This window comes from Halichoerus grypus, chromosome 3, assembly GCF_964656455.1.
Source record: "Halichoerus grypus chromosome 3, mHalGry1.hap1.1, whole genome shotgun sequence".
NCBI lineage: Eukaryota > Metazoa > Chordata > Mammalia > Carnivora > Phocidae > Halichoerus > Halichoerus grypus.
The window spans coordinates 88,946,279-88,963,963 of NC_135714.1; the positions used below are offsets into that span (position 1 = coordinate 88,946,279).

At 35.7% G+C, this 17,685-nt stretch overlaps 1 protein-coding gene across 1 annotated transcript in view; it reads right to left on the reverse strand.

The window, feature by feature from the left end:
- Window positions 1-17,685, reverse strand: part of COL25A1 (collagen type XXV alpha 1 chain) — a 465,144-nt gene that overhangs the window by 144,723 nt on the left and 302,736 nt on the right. The gene's annotated exons all lie outside the window — the stretch shown is intronic.

Consider the following 17,685-nt stretch of genomic DNA (forward strand, 5'->3'; position numbering starts at 1 on the left):
AGATTGCAGCAAGAGGTAGGTCCAGGTTTCTTATATTATCCTTAGATACTAAATTGAGAAACCTAACTAAAACCCAATAAAAATAGTGGATTTATAACCAATTAAACAGTTCACTTATAATATTGCTTAATTGGTCACATAGTTCTTGTTCTCAGTCCTGATCCATTCAACATTTAACATTTGTATCAATGAATTAGATTATTAGTCTTCTCAAACTTTGGGTCTGAGAATAATTTCTCTCTATATATGTATATCTGTTTTTATATCTATGTCTCAGATCTCCAGAAAATGTGACAAAGAGATGTAATATTGTTGGATGGCAGACTCAAACCCCAGAGAGAATCTCAACAGGATAGAGTGTACTTATACTATGGCAATAAAAGTAAGGAATAGGGTCTGGATCCAATAAACAAGCTATATAAAAACACAACTGAGGAGCTAAGGGTTAGTGACAGTGAGAAAAAAGACTTCGGAATTTAAGGTGATAATAAACATGTGCATCAATCTACGATACGACTGCTGATGCTGTTTAAAGCTAATTTGATTCCAGGCTATACTAACGTAAACAGAAGCAGATAGGCTACCTTCCACTTAATCAAGCTGCATTAATGTGTTTAATTTCTGGGCATTACCTGTTAAGGAGGACATAGACAGGAACATATGCAGAGAATAACCAAGATAGTAAGAAAGCACACAACGGTCGGGTGAGGAATGGATAAAGGAGCTGGGGCTGGAGCAGGGGAAGATGAGATGGAATTTAAGAGCTACTTTACATAGGTTCAGAATTGCACGTGGAGCATAATCGCCTCCACCACTGCAAGGCGGGATGTAATGCATGAAGGTTTGCATGAGAAGGGCTTTGGGATTCATTTTAACCTTAAGCTTCATTCATTGTTTCTATAAAATCACTGAAGGGTTGTCACGTGTAAGAGAAATTAGTTCAGAAGGCAGGACTAAAACTAATGGTAGAGGAAGTAGAGAACAGCAGATATTGATTCAAAAGAATTAACAATAAATACTTGTTGAATAAATGATTTAATTATTTTATAACATTTAGAACTGCCTCTAATTATTAGTGTGCCTTCTAATAGTCGGAATTGTCTATAACTATTAATCTGCTTTATAAGAGAGTGAGTTCCTTGCCACTGGAGGTGTTTGAATAAAACTCAAGAACCATGAGCTTAGCATACCCTATAGGAGTTTTTAGGCAATTGGCTGGCTACGAAATGGGTTTATTTTGTAGTTATAAGATAAAATTTGATGTAGCCGCAAGTGAAATCTGTTACCCATATCATCTGCCTCCTCAGCACCTTTTCAAAATCGAACAATCAAGATTTATCTAGAAACCCTTTCTGGCATTGCCAAAAGATTTATTATTCTCACAAAAAGCAAATTTTTAGTTCCTGTATTATCCAACAGTTAAAAACACTATAAGAAAGAAATTTTTCAAATGCATACAACTCTTTTCTATAAAAAGAAATAGAATCTACCTTATAGGACCCTTTTAATGCCATTAAATAAAAAATCTTTTGGACCACACCCTCAAATTGTGTATTTGTTGCACTCAGAAAAATCAGGTTTCAATTTAACTTTATATCAAGGAGGACACAGGGAAAAAAAAGATCAAATAATACTAGCCCAAATTAGTTCTTTTTCTTAAGATTTGTCAGTATAGCTATAAAGGGCAATTCCAAACAATTCATGAACTTGTTTTTTATTGGTGCTCCATCAAGACTATTTTGTTAGAAATGCTGTAAGGGGAAACGTTTCCATTAATCCAACTCTGCAAAACAAAAACCCAGGAAATATACACAGTGCCTTAAGATAAAAATGTTTCTAGAAGTACACTGACTAGTATCATAAAGGACATTATTTGGGCCCAATAAAAAAACATATGAAACTAAGTTTATATTATGATTTTAAATATCTACAAATTCAGCTACAACCTATATAATGTCTAACCTATATGATCTTCAATAATAAACCAACATCTATACTTTTAAGAAAAACCAAAAGAAATTCTGAAATTTGGGGCCAGATTTCTCCTTAAAGCAGTGACTCCGAAGTGCAAACCTTCAGAGTCTGTGTTGTTTCTAGTTTTAACATATAAAACTAAAGGACTAAAATTTATCTTTTCACTATTAATTTGCATATTATTTAATTACTATTCAATTCTCTATACAACTGGGGTAAATTTGAAAATTTTCTGTTATTCTACAATTCATACTTCAACAAAATTCTTAAAGATAGCATAAATTATATTGACATCTTGATTAAAAAAACTACCAAGTTTGAACTAGTATTAAGATTTTCCATTTGAGTACAGATGACCCACAATGTTACATTAGTTTCAGGTGTACAACAGTGATTCAACAACTTTATATTGTGATATGATTTATATATGTGATATATATATATCACAATTGTAGTTAGCACCTAAAACCATACAGTCCTATTACAATACCATTGACTATATTCCTGATATTCTACTTTTTACTCCCATGACTGATTCATTCCATAACTGGACGTTTGTATCCCCTACTGCACTTCACCCATTTTGCCCATTCCCCCCTCTCTGGCAACAACCAGTTTATTCTCCGTATTTATAAGTCAGATTCGGCTTTGTGTTTGTTTATTCATTTGTTTAGTTTTTTAGATTCCACATACATGTGAAATCATATGGCATTTATGTTTCTTTGTCTTACTTCACTTAGCGTAATAACCTCTAAGTCCATCCATGTTGTCGGATTGGTATACTAAATAAAAAATTCCATCGATTGACAATCACCAATGTAAGAAGAATTCTATGTAATTTAAAAACAAATGGTATACAAATAAATTAAAGGGAATAATGTAGCCTTCTTCCTAGAAAATAAATGTCATTAGGGGCGCCTGGGTGGCTCAGTTGGTTAAGCGACTGCCTTCGGCTCAGGTCATGATCCTGGAGTCCCGGGATCAAGTCCTGCATCGGGCTCCCTGCTCAGCGGGGGGTCTGCTTCTCCCTCTGACCCTCCCCCCTCTCATGTGCTCTCTCTCTCTCATTCTCTCTCTCAAATAAATAAATAAAATCTTTAAATAAATAAATAAATAAATAAATGTCATTAATTGTTTTGTTACCTGTGTGTCTGCATATTTTGACGGACTTCGTCATCATAATATCAGAGGCAAAATAATCTCAATCTCTAATTTGGGTATTGCAAAATCCAATGCCAACAGAGACAATGGACATATGTAAATAAATGAAGAAAGTAGGCTAGGTGTCACTGTGTATAATGAAGAATGCATGCTCCATCTAAAGCAGATAGACCTAATTCAGCCTCAGCCAATGGAAATTATAAAGAAGTGTGTACTCACTGGTTACAGATATTCCAATTTTCCAAGAGGAATTAAAAATTATATTGTAATAACTTTGTATGGTGACAGATGGTAACTACACTTATCATGGTGGGCATTTCATCATGTATGTAATATCAAATCATTATGTTGTACACCTGAAACTAATATAACATTGTATGTCAGCTATCCGTTTTTGTTTTTTTTTTTTTTAGATTTTATTTACTTATTTGTCAGAGAGAGAGAGAGCACAAGGAGGGTGAGCTGCAGGCAGAGGGAGAAGCAGGCTCCCTGCTGAGCAAGGAGCCCAATGCGGGACTCGATCCCAGGACCCCGGGATCATGACCTGAGCTGAAGGCAGACGCTTAATGGACTGAGCCACCCAGGCGTCCCTCAGCTATGCTTTTTAATTAAAAAATTTTAAATGAAATTTCCCAAAACTAAAATGTTAGCAACTAATTTGGGAAAGACAAATAAAATTTATCTCCTCTCAGACTCTGGTCCACAAGCTACCAGCTTGTAGCCTCTCATCTGCCTCATTAGAATTATTAATTCAAAACATAGAGGGAAGTTTGCACAAAATAGTGTATATATTTCAAAAATAAGGAAAAATAAAGACACTGAATTCCTTTTCCCTGCTACAGCCAAGGGTGTTACCCTCTACCTTAAAAAGAAATCCCATATAAATTGTGACAGTTTCTCAAACTACAACCCTGTTGGCACATGCCATTTCATTTGACACATTCTAAAAATCTTGAGTTATTATAACAGTTACTATATAAAATTCAGGGTAGATACCATGACTCAAACTTTGCATTCTTCTCTGACACATTCTATTAGAAAGACAGGGCTCCAAAGTGGAAGTAGTACTACAGACCAGTATAGAGTTACAGCATTAATGTTCAACATTGTACTGGTGACATAGCAAGCTTTCTCTATTTCGATTTTGTTTGACTTTTCTGCCTCGAAGTGTAAAATGAAGGCTGAAGTTGTAAATCTCTACATTAATTTTCTGAACAAATCTGAAATGTCTAATAGATCTCCAGATATTCCCCTCTTCCTGTAACTCCTCAAAATTAATTTCCTTTTATAATATTATTGAATAATTGTGAAAGACTACTAAACAAAAGTTTGTAAGACTGAAAAGTAATTTTGTACTAAGCCAAAAAAGGCAACAAAAATGGCTTTATAAAAAAAACGGCTTTATAAGGTTATACTCTAGAATTTCCCAACACTGAAGATTCTTTAGAAACTTCACTTTGTCAAAGTCAAAATAATGTGTGTTTATCTATACCAGAAAATGAAAGTGGTGAGGACAGGGTGAAGTTTTCAATTTAAACATAACAGTTATCTACTTGGCAGTGAAAGAATAACATATAATTAAAAGGTCAAGTATTCCTTACTATTGTTTTCATCATCAAAATTATATTGATTGTTATATAGATTATAAAGTCTTTAAAACAATAAAGACATAATATCACAGAAATGTTTAAAAAATCAATAAAAATGGTTAAGTTGTAGCTAGCAGCTTTTTACCATATCCCGGATAACAGTTATGCTAATAAAGACAAAATAGTTTCTGATTTTCAAAACACCTGATGAAACTATACTAATGATTTACAATCTTTCCAATGTTTACTTTGTCAAAGAACAGTTCAGTGACATAAAAAATAAATTGAGAGTAAGGAAGAATCAGGACTGAAAAATTACAAGGTGCTGCTATAACTTACATTAAATGCAAAGAATATATTTGAGTCCCTTTCATATCAAAAAGTTTATATCCCTAAAAGGAAATTCTGGTGCTGGCATTCTAGAACCTTATGACTTCCTCAACCACTAAGAAATATAAGGAAGTGAGATAGCTAAGAAAATGCTACTGCGTTCTGAGCTAGGTCTCAAACTTTCCTCTGATATTCAAGTCAAGGCAAGTATTTGTCAAATAATTAATTAATATTAAGCAAAAAAGCTTAAGCTTAATCAGTGGATATATCAACTTAGTCCAATAAAACTTCACAGATTGCTTTGAATGTTTGCCCTTCCTTCTTTCCTTCTTTCCTTCCTTCCCTCCTTTTCTTTCTTTCTTCTTTCTTTCTACAATACTTTGACTATATTCTCTATGCTGTACTTTTCATCTCTGTGACTTATTTATTTTATAATTGGAAGTCTGTACCTCTTAATCCTCTTTATCTATTTTACCCATCCCCCTCACCTCCCGGCCCCTCCCCTCTGGCAATCACCAGTTTGTTCTCTGTATTTAAAGAGTCTGTTTATTTTTGTTGTTGTTTGTTTGCTCCTTTGTTTTGTTTTTTAGATTCCACATATAAGCTTAATCATATGGTATTTTTTTTTCTGACTTATTTCACTTAGCATAAGACCCTCTAGGTCTATCCATGTTGTCACAAATGGCAAGATTTCGTTCTTTTTTATGGCTGAGTAATACATTGTGTATGTACATGTACATTGTGTATATATGTATGCACATCTTCTTTATCCACTCTTCTATTTATGGATACTTAGGTAGCTTCTATATCTTGGCTACTGTAAAGAATGCTGCAATAAACAGAGGGGTGCATATATCTTTTGGAATTAGTGTTTTCATTTTCTTTGGGTAAATACTCACTAGTAGAATTACTGAATCATCTAGTATTCTTATTTTTAATTTTTTGAGGAACCTCCATACAGTTTTCCACAGTGGTTGCACCAATTTACATTCCCACCAACAGTGCATGAGGGTTCCCTTTTGTCCCTATCCTTGTCAATACTTGTTATTTCTTGCCTTTTTGAAACTAGCCATTCTGACTGGTATGGGCTGATTATGTCTTTGTGGTTTTGATTTGCATTTCCCTGAGGATTAGTGATGTTGAGCATCTTATCATGTGTCTGTTGGCCATTGCCTATCTTTTCTTAATAGGAATTAGAGGATAAACAAAAGTAGGTTCAAATTTGAATGTATCTAGATCTTGTATATGTGAATAATAACCTATACTCATGGGGAACTGTTTCATAAAGATAGTATAGGCAACTGCAATTTTAAGTAAATAATTCACACATGCTATATGTGTATATAAAATATCTCTATAGATAGAATAATTCCTTAATGAAAATTGATATATGTACAAACACCTATGTACAGAGTGATATACAATGCAATATTTTAATCAACTGGCTGTGTAAAAGGCAAGTGTTTGATAATTCTTAATATGAGAAATAACTTGTAAGCCTTGAAAAAGACAAAGTAACACAGCCTACGCAACTTAGAACCAGACATGTTTTAGAAGATTCTCTGGTGTGCTCTGCATTTGGGCATGTCTCCCTGAGTCACACTCCTCATTCCCTACTTCCTATCTTCCAGCAGAAGAATTTCTCTTCAGCCATCCTGAAAATCCCACAAAGTGATGACCTCTTCTAAGTCACAATGGGCTCAAGACTTGGGTGAGACATCGAGGTTGAGCCACAATTTTAATAGATTCTTCTGAAAATAAGCTTGATGAAAGACCCAAGGAATAAAGAAATTAAAACAACAACAACGGAATGTAATCTTAATAAAAAAGTTGGTGGTATCTCATTCAGTCTTTTTTCAAACCTGCCAATAAACTCAGAATGTTCAGGCTGATATGAAGACATGGGAATGAGGCAGGAATTACCACCTGTTGCCCCCCTGCACTTCCTAAGGTTACAGTTAGTTTCTCTATTTCACATCACATCGCACCAGCTTCAAGCTGTAACAGCATTGACAGGTGCCACATCAATTTCTCTCTCCTCTTGCTTACCCATCATCATTTCCTTATTTTCATTCTTAATTCTAATGGATTCTTTCAGGTCTGTTGCTAACTAAAGTTCCTGTCTTGGAATGAATGTTACTAGTTCTTTGATGTTTTGAACACTACATTAGAGGGTTTTGATACCATCTTTTCCATCACTAAGGTTCTTTTATTAACAGATTCATGCTAGACTCACAAACTAATAAAGCACGATAAGACTGCCCAGTTTTCTTGGTATAAGGAAGTATGAAAACAATAATGTTGCATTATTACTATTGCTATTATTTTTATTCTTATGACTACTGTTTTTATTATTTGTTTGTGTGTTAAATCATTCAAAAGTTTATTTGTGCAAAATATTAAAAAAACTAGTGATCAGTAATGAATTCTCTGAATATCAACATTTTTCAAACACAATTTAACTGACTTCTAAGAGATGAAAATCAAAGCTTCTTGCCTCCCTCCAAAGTCACTATAGAACTGCATTTGAAGTAGGACCTTGCAACTGACATTATTTTTCAACAAAGCCAGTCCTGTTTGCCACTTGTGATTTACAGGCTATGTCTGCTACCAGAAGCTGTTGGACACATTAGTGCAGGTATGCTTATGAAAGGGTGCTGCTGTCTGGCACTAAATGACTTTCCAGAGATTCATCTCATTCAGACCTACAGGAACTGTTCTCTCTAAACATGATCTGTCAGTGCATAAGCCATTATTTCACCCATTCTTAAGGGAAGAATCAAAAATATAATCCTGTATTCTAATCCCTTCTGCAAATCCTGATGCACCATTAAAAACCCGCTGTTTCATACTTTCTTGATTTCTACTTGGCGAACCCACTTCATTAACATTTTTGTTGCTGCATTTGGAAGTGATGGGAATAGAATGGTGGGAATTGTGTTGGATTTTGTTAGTGTCAATTGCTTTTAATTTTCTGTATTTCCTACTTGAAATATGCACGTTATTCATAGATATTATCAACTACAGTATGTTCAACTTTTTGTCCATTCAAATACAAATTTTAATATATTTACCTAAAGGCTTACTGTCTCTTCCTTTTCTAATATTGAAAGTCACCAACCCCAAATCTATCTTTCCCTCCACGTTTTATTATATGCTTCAGCTGCAGGCATTAATGCAAACCATAGCTCCATACTATATGGATTAATAAACATAAGACGCCTACATTTGAATTCAAGTGAAAATTAACTTGCTTAAATACATGATAAAAAAGAATAAAATATGTATAATTTTGTATTTGATAGAAGATCATGAATGTATCAAGGAATTATTTAAATTATTTAGAAGATACCTGTAAGTACTTAACAAAAATTCAAACAAAAAATATAAATGGAATAATATTAAATATATATGCATGTATCCTTTTTCATCTGAAAACTTTCATTCCATTCATTTTTTTTTTTTAAATGTGAAATGGTGCACATTAGCCTGAAAAGATTGAAAGGTATATATCCTTTCAATAAATCATGTACAAGAGTAAAAAGGAGACTACTGCAGTTTATTTAAGCATTGAGTACAAGACTGGGGACAAATGAAATCTTTGCTTCATAAAATGGAATGAATAATTATTTTATTGTGAAGTCATTACATTAAAAACATTGAAAGAAAACCCAATGGATATTTCTTTCTTTCTTTCTTTCTTTCTTTCTTTATTTTTCCCAATGGCTTTTTAAACTGGTTGAAATCATTCTCCAGAATTCCTTGTCAGAGGATATGTTTAGGATGGATTTTTATTTAATTTTAATACATCCGTGGTTATTAATAGAATTTTCAGCTAAAGGCTCAAATCTGAAGCTTTCCACTATTTTGTTGTTGTTGTTTTAATATAAGGGTTTGCAAATTGTTCACTTTACTTCCAAATATTTTGTATAAAAGTTTACCCCACTGGATTACTATATTTATAGGTTTACTTACATATTTTTTTACATTAGACAAAAATGCACAAGACCTAAAATGTTTTTCTTTTTCTTATTTGATGGGCTCAGCCATACAACCAATAACTGAGATATAATTCACAACACTGAATTCCAAGGGAAATATCGTCTACATATCAACAATTGTTTGCAAAAACAACTTATTTTTTTTAATTGACCCACATCAGGACACATTTACAAATGTTCCTAGGTTTAGCTCAATACCAGTTCTTAGTGGTTTGAAGTATGACAGAGAACACTCAAAAGAGAACTCTGATTATAAAAAACACAACAAGAACGTTTGCAAATCTTAACGAGCTTGCTGTTTCTATGCCAACTTCTGCTGAATCTGGAAAGCATTAAAATAATTTTCTCACAATTTATTTCTTTCCATTGTGTTATATCCCTTCGCTTTTCACAGGCAATACATTCAGTACCAAATGAGTAGCGTATTCATTAGTGCTGAAGAGAAAGCAAGGGTTAAGTAAATAAGGACATCAAATTAATATCCAGGCCTAAATGTTTTAGCAGAGCCAAAGAATCTGTTTAATCATTCAAGTCAACAAAGGTTAAGATAATAAAATAAACTTCTAAATGCTTTCCTTTTCTGGAACTTAATCTGTCTTGCCGAAGATGTTTTTAAGATGCTATCAGTTTTGCGTAGTCCCAGCTGTTATGAAAATTTACTTGAATACATGGGGAAGAGAAAGAACTTTATGAAAATAGTTAAGTGGAGCTCCTGGGTGGCTTACTGAAACTGTGAGAGCCCAGGACTCATTTAAAGCCAGCTGTTGGCTGGTGATGTTAAGACCAATAACCACTAAATCTTTTACTTATCAGGCCTCTGTGTTATTTGGCAAGGTGATGGTAGCCAACTGATTAGAAGATTAATGTATAGTCAAAAGATAACTTCATGATGTTTGTTCATTTTATTGCCTAAGTTTGATTGATAAACTTGCCACAATTTCAGAACAACATAGTACCCTAATTTAAAAAGACAGTATTAAACATTAAAACAGTTTTGCTTATTTTTAAAAATATGTTTTTAAGTCCCTAAGATAGGGAAAAGAAATATGAGCCATTAACATCAAAGCCTTCAGTACCATTGTGATTCCCAGGGCTGTGGTTCATGACAAGGGCAGAGGCCCTTAAGAACTGGGCAAACAAGAAGTCCTCTTTGAAGAGCGATGGTAGTAGTAGTAATGGGTGCACACAACAATGGTTTTGAAAAGCCTTGAAAATCTTGAGTCTTTCACACTTGACATTCAGGTTCTGTGACTGATGAAGAAATGTAAAGCAATCTTTTGCAAAGAGAGGCTCAGAATAAAAGCAGAATCAAAATACCTTGTAGAACATGTAAACACAGCATTATGAACAGCAAAAAACAGACTTTATTAATCTGGTTCTCTATCCTAAAGGAAAAAAATCACTAATAGCTAATATACCAGGATCTTGATATTATACTATAATTTTCAAATTGGTGCCACCCAGTTGAGAAGAAAAATTGTATTATAATGAGGTAAATGGGTATTCTGATGTCCCTTGGATGGGGACCAGCATTTCCCTGTCCCCTCATGTTACATGAGGTTCTTGGGTATGACTATGGGGCATTCACTCATTTGTTTTCTGGAGGGTCAACAGTGCATGAATTGTAAAGATTGAAACTACCACGACTGCAAAGAAAAAGATGTTCCTATTTGCACTTCTGTTCCCCAGATTTTTCACTCTCATTACCAGAGGCATGGAACTTTAAAGTTGAAAAGGTCCTAGCAGCCTCCTGAAGGCAGCTTGCTATCGTGGAAAGAGAGTGGAACTTGAAATCTGGGTTTGACTCCTAGCATTGTCTCTTGGTAGATGTGTGTACAAGAACTTGTAGAAGTCATTTAACCTGCTTGAGCTCAATCCTCATCAGAAAAAAAAAAAAAGGTCATATTATGGGGTGTCTGGGTGGCTCAGTCAGTTAAGCGTTCAACTCTTGGTTTCAGCTCAGGTCGCAATCTCATGGGTCATGAGTTCAAGCCCCAGAGTTGGGCTCCACACTCAGCGGGGTGTCTGCTTGAGACTCTCTCTCCCTCTCCCTCTGCCCCCCCACTCTCTCTAAAATAAATAAATAAATCTTTAAAAAATGGTCATATTATTATTTATGCTACTAACTAACTCACAGCATTACTTTTCAGGATAAATGAGAAAATATATTGGAAAATGTAATCTAGAATTACATAGCCTCAAATCCTGGCTCTGCCACTGACTGGCTCTGTTATCGTGGACAAAATATTTAAATTTTCTAAATCTTGGTTTCCTCATCTATTAAATGGAAGTAATGAAGACAACTATTTCATAGGGTTGTTGAAATAAGATATGTCTTCATAGGGGTGCCTGGGTGGCTCAGTTGGTTAAGTGACTGCCTTCGGCTCAGGTTATGATCCTAGAGTCCCAGGATCGAGTCCCACATTGGGCTCCCTGCTCAGCAGGGAGTCTGCTTCTCCCTCTGACCCTCCCCCCTCTAATGTGCTCTCTCTCTCATTCTCTCTCTCAAATAAACAAATAAAATTTAAAAAAAAAAAGATATGTCTTCATAGAATGGTTGGTGTATTTTAAGTGATCAATAAAATTGCTTATCCTTATTATTGGTGTTATTATTTGAGCCATAGGTATTTTTGTCATCCCCGTTGCTTCACATTGAGGTTGAGGACTATAACAACTACCTTGTTGATAGGGAGCAGCCTGACCCACTGGCAAAGGTACAAAATGGGGGCCGGGAGAGCTGGGTATGAATCCATTTTCCTACCACTTACAAATCATGTAAACTTGGGCAAGTTATTCACCCCAGATTCTTCATGTGCAATATGGTGAGAATGATCAGCTATGATCTGTCAAGGACTTGTTACAGATTTTTTTTATACATTATTTTATTTAATCCCTATCATAACCATAGGGGCAGATAGTGGTAGAGTCATAATTTGGTCCCATGCAGTCTGACCCCAGCCCATGTGGATATAATCATCTCACCCCACTGCATGCACTTTTCCTACTTTTCTTCCCTCGTATCCTATCTTGCTGAACTGTAGTAAGGCTCAGAGATGATGGGCGCAACTTGCCTAGGAAGGTGTTCAGCAAGTTGTAAGACTAAGTAATTATAATTATGATGTGGGAGGTATTATTTCCTGGTCCAATGCTTGTTCAGCCTAGGAATGCCCCTACAACTCCCTGACAGCAGGTCTTCAACCTCTGCTTGAATGCAGACTACGGTCATAGCCTCAGAACTCTGTACCACAAACTTATGAGGATGAAACGGAGCACAGGCTTGGTGACTGACATCACAGAAAAAGCCCCATCCCCACCATACAGCCCAAAGGCCTAACTGCTGAAGTATGGACATTTGCACAAATGCACTGAAGATTAATGGCAAATCTGTAATGACATCTCCCCAGGAAACAAGGAGGAAATGCAATTCTAACGTCAGGATGCGTTCAGCTGTGGAAATCTAACACTCAGTGTCTTGCAGGATAAAACCAAATGATATCTATGGTTGCTATATTATACCTAAAATTGTAAGCTCAAAATTGGTTCAATGTACACTGACAGAAAGCACATGCCAAAAAAGTTAGCCCACTTTCTTCTGCATTAAATCATGCCATCAACAGTATTCAAAGATAGTCAACTTTCCTCCAATTTACCTTTTCACTTCTTGCAATCTGACTTCTGTTGTTTAAGAAAATGTACTCCCTTAATATCTCATGACTCCAGAACATCAAAATCATAGGCTTTTTATAGACCTCATCCCTATGGCTTTCCTTTTACTAAGAGCATTTCGTTGGCCACCTTTTTTTTTTTAAAAGTAGTTCCTCCTTGGGCACCTGGGTGGCTCAGATGATTAAGCGTCTGCCTTTGGCTCAGGTCATGATCATAGGGTCCTGGGATCAAGTCCCGCATCAGGCTCCCTGCTCAGCCGGGAGACTGCTTCTCCCTCTCCTTCTACTGCTTCCCTTGCTTGTGGCTCTCACTCTCTCTGTCAAATAAATAAATAAAATCTTTAAAAAAAAATAAAGTAGTTCCTCCTTTAGTGTTCAAATTTTGTAGTGTCCTGGTTTTGCCTTTGAATGAATGCTCACTCTCTTTTCTGACTCTCTTTCTTTGACCCACTCCCTAAATGTGGATATTTCTAAAGTGGTTCTCACTTCACTCTTTCGCACACTATTTTTCCACTTCCACAGTTTCAGTTCTCACTCTGGGTCAGTCCAGCTATGGAACGGTTATGATACCATCTCAGATTCCCAGTCTCATGCTTCCAATTGTTTGCTACGTTATTCCAGTGAAATAATTCATCCAGATCACAAATTCAAGACAACTAAAATTTAACTTATTTATACTTCGGACTGTGACCTGACCAATTTTATCAAGCCAGAAACTTCAGCCCTATCCTTACGCCCTTTCTCAACAACAGCCCCTACATCCAGTTAAAAGATTTGTGCTGAATTTTCACCTCAGTATCTTCCTATTTTATTCCCTGACTGCATTTTTTTTTAACTTGACCCTGGCCACAAGTCACCAATGATCACAGCTCTTAGATGTAAATCCAATATGGATTGAATTCATCTCCCACCCTCTGCTTAAAGACTCTTTCTTAGGGCGCCTGGGTGGCTCAGTCGTTAAGCATCTGCCTTCGGCTCAGGTCATGATCCCAAGGTCCTTGGATCGAGCCCCGCATCTGCTCCCTGCTCAGCGGGAAGCCTGCTTCTCCCTTTCCCCCTCCCCCCTGCTTGTGTTCCCTCTCTCGCTGTCTCTCTCTTTGTCAAAGAAATAAACAGAATCTTAAAAAAAAAAAAGACTCTTTCTTATTAATTTCTCCTCTACTAGTGTCATCCCTGGTTTTCCCTCTTTGTCTGAGTTTTTGCTTGGCACTTGTGGCAAATCCTATTGATGAGATTGAAGCTGTACCCCATAGGGTTAATGAAGTTGAAACTAGCAGAAAGTTTAAAGCTTGTTTTTCAGAGAACCATTTCCCCCTAATCAGCTATTCTGTCTTTTCAGACCCCACTAACAAATCCACTAATAGTCTCTACAGAAGGCTAGACTCAAGGTCAACTGATATGGTTCCAGCATATGAACAGGCAAGGCCCTTCATTCAAGCAAGGCCTAGGAGAGATAATGAGCCCAAGGTCCCATCCAATTATACTAGCTCTTAGCGGATTCCCATAGCACCTTCCACTTGCCCAATAGTTACCTCTGCCTCAGTATAATGTTAAAGTCTCTGCTCAAGGAGGAGCACAAGCTTCATTAACATAATGTACAATGCATGTATAGGCATGTTTTCTCAGTACGCCTGTGTAACCTTATGCCCGCCTTTAAATGCAATGGCAAATCTCTCCTTTCTGAATATCCATCCTAACCCTAAATGAAAGGAACCAACTCACTCCCTGCAGGGAGTCTGCTTCTCCCTCTGCCCCTCACCCTGCTTGTGTTCTCTCTCTCTCTCAATCTCTCTGTCTCTCTCTCAAATAAATAAAAAAAATCTTTAAAAAAAATTTCAACCTATATAATTTTTCTATATTTAACTTATATCCTTGGCAATTAAAAATATTATTGTCCTTAAATGAATCCTGTCATTTCCTACTTGTGTAATACTGTTTGTACTATTTCTTCTTTCTGGAATGTGTAATGTCTTCCTCTTCATCTTCTCTTCTAAAGATTCTCCATTTATCAAGTCCTAGCTCAAGTGTCACCTCTTCCACAGTGTCCAATGATTATTTAAAATGGAAGAATGTTCACTTGTCTAGCATCTCTTGGTATTGTTATTTAAGGCATATAACACAACGACATAGTTTTCTTATTCAGGCACCCATGAGATTATCAGCAATTTGAGGGCAGTAATGATGTAATAATATTTTATTTTAACATTCAACAAATACTTATTGAGTCTTTATTGTTCTAGCTGATGGTGGTATGAACAAGGTAGACCAAGCCCTTGCTCTCATAGAGTTTATGTAAATGGTGGGGCATGTTTTACAGATAACAAGCAAGTAAATAAATACACAAAATAGGATAATCTCAGATTTAGATTGGGTAGTCGGGGAAGTTCTCCCCAAGGAGGTATTTGAGATGAAATCTCAGTCATAAGAAGAACCCAATCACCAGAAGACCAGAATACAGCAAATAGAAAGTCATTCCAGTGCGATGTGTTTGAAGTACACATAGAGGACTATGTGGCTGGAGCATGGTGGGGGGAAGAGAAGAGTGGTGTGACATGAGGTTAGAGAGTTAGGCAAAGGTCAGATCTTGAAGATTCATGAAGGCCAAGAAAAGTGGTTTGGATTTCATCTTAGGGTTTAAAACAGGGAGCAACATGATCTAATTTACAATATAAAATGATCTCTCTGGCTGCTGTGTAAAAAATGGATTATACAGGGTCAAGAGTAGAAGGAAGATTACTTGGAAGCATGCCACAGTAGTCAAGAAGATGAGATGATAGGTTGAATTTGGTGGTAGTAAAAGCAAGAGAAAATGGATCCATTTATAGTTTCTATAGTATTAAGCATGGTATCTTGAAGATAACAGAAGTTCAATGTATATTGCTAAATATATGTATAAGTGTTTCAAAATAGTTTCACCTTCTTAATGTATATATTATCTTCAACACTTTCCTGCTTTGAATCACATAATATGGCTTAATATATTCCTGTTTGACACTTGGGAAGCCAAAAAGAAAAAAGAGGTGGGGGAGCCCATATTGAAGGAAACAGTAGAAATCCTTTAATAGTAGGTAAGCTAACAAAGAACTGAAATGATGGAGGGTCATATTGTTAATTATGGAAAGAAATAAGTTACTTGAAACAAATGGTAAAAAGTTGAATTCAAAAACTATGATAGGATAAAAATGGGCACGGTATTCAAATACAAAGATCTACATTTTAGAAAAGAGATCTTTTCTCCATGAGCATTAACTAGAATAGTGTGCCTACAGAGCATGTGAGTAAAGTGAATTCTCATTAAAATAGAACACTTTTCCAGTTCTAACTTACCTTTGATTTCTCTGGAAATATAAACCCTTCATTTTACTATCTTGATATGATAAATTTCCTAATAAGTAGCTAATACTTTCTTACCAGAAAGTAAGGTTTATTTTTCGGAGAGCGCTACATGTAACCTGCCTTGTTTCTAAATTAGGAATCTGAGAAAAGACAGACAATTTGGTAGGTTCTCATTCTTTTTCACATACACTTTCCAGGACATTTTAGTTTTTCACCCATGAAGATTCACCCTGCATGATAAAATCAATCCAAATTCCTTCAACAAAAAGCAAAATCCTGGGGAAAATGGGATCAATTTTTGCCACTTTCCACCTGAAATGCTAAATGGGCCCTGAATCGTGTGAAACCTGGCCCCAGTCAGTGTGAAAACTGGCTGAAATCTGTATGAAAGGCAGTCTGGGTTCGTCAAAGAAGTTCATGAACTTTGGCCAAACTCACAAGGAACCTGGTCCAAGTCTTAGTTTGTAATGCAACATGAAACCAGGTGAATTTCACATGGTTTCAGGTTTCATCCTGAAAATTTGGCCTGGCTTTATAATCAATCATCACTTTTGGGAACGATGAAAGCCAACACACCTTTTTGAAAATGAGGACTGCGTGCATACTGATGACAGCTGAGCTGTGAACCACCCCTTCACTTCCTTTGCCAAAAGAAGATTTCTCAGAATGGAAACAGTTCCCCCCTTACCTGGAAAGGGCAAGTTGAGTGATTTTGATATGTTGTGTAGAAATAAATGATACTCGATACATGGAGACATGCCATGTGAATAATTACCACATACAGAGCAAGTGGCTATACTCTAATCATTTAAGGTTATGAGAATTTTATTCCATTCACATCCATGACAGATATCATGATGTTTAATCTCCTTGACCATTAACATGAGTTTTTAGCTTGAAGCTAGTCATCGGCTAGAATAATTGCCATGAGAAACAAAATGCTCTGAGGCATGGTCATTATTTTTATATAAAGAAATGGCTGAAGAATGGAAAGGAAAACAAATCATAGCCTACCTTCTATCTAGTTTAATAAACATGAAGAGATAAGACTACAAATTTTTCAGGTTTGCATCAACTACATCTTTTGCAATAAAACCTCTATCTACTGCAGTATAAATGAATTCAATAATTAACTACACACAGCGCATTTTACACAAACCCTACAGTTTCTGTTTTCAACCTGAAAGTTTTAAATGTGCTTTTCCACTGTAAAAAATGACTCTTCAACCAAATACTCGCTTTTGTGCATAGTGACATGAGAAAATTGAGAGGTATGTCTGAACGGAGCCACTACATCATTGGAACAGTATGTCTGAACATTTGGGTAATAAGGCACAGATGTTAAGCAGAGGACTTGGCACTACCAAGGTAACAACAAAGCATTCACCATTGTGTTATAATGGTTAAAAGAGCCACATTTGAGAAGAATAAAAGAATGCCCCTCCTCCTTGGAACGCTGTTATATTACACCTTTTATCTGTTTAAAAATCTATAAAAAATAAGAAATTCAAATAAGTGTTATTCAAATTTATGATGAAGAAAACAAATATAAAATGCATTAATATTTTCATCTATAATATAACATATTTATGCAATAGCACATAAAGTTTAACTGCAGAAAAAGGCCAA